We start from the raw sequence: 1,861 nt of genomic DNA on the forward strand, positions 1-1,861 counted from the left end.
CTCGTGATGAACTACAGAAAATGCTGCAGGAGCTGAAGCTGGACCAGGTCAGGGTTCCCACAGGCCACCTCCTCGCCGCTAAAGTGGGAATTGGAATGAACTGGAATCAGTGCAGGAAACTGAGAAGGTACATAAACAACACAAATCTATGTCTGAGCACAAAGATTTTCTGTGCAACCATTCTGAAGGCCATTCATATATATAACTTGGTTTAAGTATGTTATGTTGTTTTGCTACAGATGGCTAAAACAATATGGAGTGAGTGTGGAGAGTGAGAAAAAATCCAGGGCTGTGGCTGCTGAGCTCCTCTCCAACATCACAATAAACGCAGAGAAGTTACCTTTTTCTGTGAAGGCGAAAGATGACGGCACTGTGGAGCTTCTGCCCTGCGCCTATGTCTCTTCCCTGAAGGACACCATACTAGACAACCTGGAAAGAAGCAGGAATGCAAGGTGAGGCATTGCAATCTTCAAATTGTGTATTTATGTCCATGGTTGAATTATTCAAACATTTGACAATGAAATCTTATGATACATATTTCCTCTTTACAGCAGCCTAACCTGGCATGATACAACAATTCCCAAGGAGGAGATCTGGGTCAAGCTTGGAGGGGACCATGGGGGAGGGTCATTCAAAATGGCCTTCCAGGTCCTCAACAAGCCCAATCCCAACTCCAAGGATAACACAAATGTGTTTTGTGTTTCCAACGACCAAAGACAGCAGGGAGAATCTAAACCTTGCTACTAGCAGGTTTTCCTCTGACATCAGGGATTTGCAACATTCAAAGTGGAAGTAAGTTGACAACTCTTGTTGTACATATGACTTAAAAGCATTTCACATCATCACTCAAACATGAATCTGAGATCTCCCCAGACTCCCCTCTTTGGTATAGGCACACGTTTCCCTTGCCTACTAACAGGTAACTTCAAATTTGTATTGCAGGTGTCAAGATGGTGAAGAGTATTCCCTTCGACTTTTTGCGGCTGGGGACTACGCATACCTGTGCCTGTGGTATGGCTTGTCTGGTGCTTGTGGTAAGGAAACACTCAACCACTCACTCACACCCACTATCTGGTTTAACAATTAATGATATGTTTGAATTATTCTCCATGTATGCCGTACCCACAGTTTTTTTGTACTAGTTAGTCTTTCTAAACCGGTCTTATCTATCTACAACAGGACTGACTCCTTGCTTGTGGTGCCACATCACGCAGGAGGAGATCAGGGACAAAGACAACTGTCGCCTGAGAATCCCGCCCAGAACTCTGAACAGCTTGGCTGAAGACCACCTGAAGTTTGTGCGTGATGGCAAAGGGGCGCACAAACTCGCCAAGCTGCACCACAATGCCATTGCACCAGTTATGTTTGACGTGCCCATAGACCAGGTTAGTCTGAATATAAATGACATGTTTGCAGCAAATACATGTACATCTAAATTCTTATCCTTGATTCCTTGGGCATATCTATAATGGTTTAAGCCACCACTGACTGTGTTTACACTTTTTTACAGGTTGTGATACGACGAAGGAACTTATATCAATATGATATATCAAACGAAGGAACTTTCTGGCAAGACACTACAATGTTACCACAATGACAGTGGTAAGTGAAATGATCATAATATATTACGTTTGTTGAGAAATCAGGCCATGTATAATAACATGTTTGCTTTTAGATATCCATATAGCATGATACATGTCTCATTGGTTCTCAGCCCTCTGAGCAGAATGATGCTATCCGTGAGAGAAACAACACGGCACCGAGGAGGAACAACAAGATCTCAAGCTGAAACTGAAGACCGTCTGCAACAAGATGGGTGAGTCACTTTGGAAGAAGCCGACGTACAGAGAGGTAATTTCAC

The 1,861-nt window shown here is 43.4% G+C and overlaps 1 long non-coding RNA gene across 1 annotated transcript; it reads left to right on the plus strand.

Moving 5' to 3' along the window:
• Window positions 1-345: 345 nt before the first annotated feature.
• LOC109485982 lies at window positions 346-1,371 on the plus strand. Its single transcript, XR_002141169.1, has 4 exons — window positions 346-452; window positions 552-792; window positions 943-1,034; window positions 1,180-1,371. It is a non-coding gene; the product is annotated as an uncharacterized LOC109485982 (long non-coding RNA).
• Window positions 1,372-1,861: the final 490 nt, after the last annotated feature.

Source organism: Branchiostoma belcheri, unplaced genomic scaffold (genome assembly GCF_001625305.1).
Source record: "Branchiostoma belcheri isolate BF01 breed outbred unplaced genomic scaffold, Haploidv18h27 scaffold799, whole genome shotgun sequence".
NCBI lineage: Eukaryota > Metazoa > Chordata > Leptocardii > Amphioxiformes > Branchiostomatidae > Branchiostoma > Branchiostoma belcheri.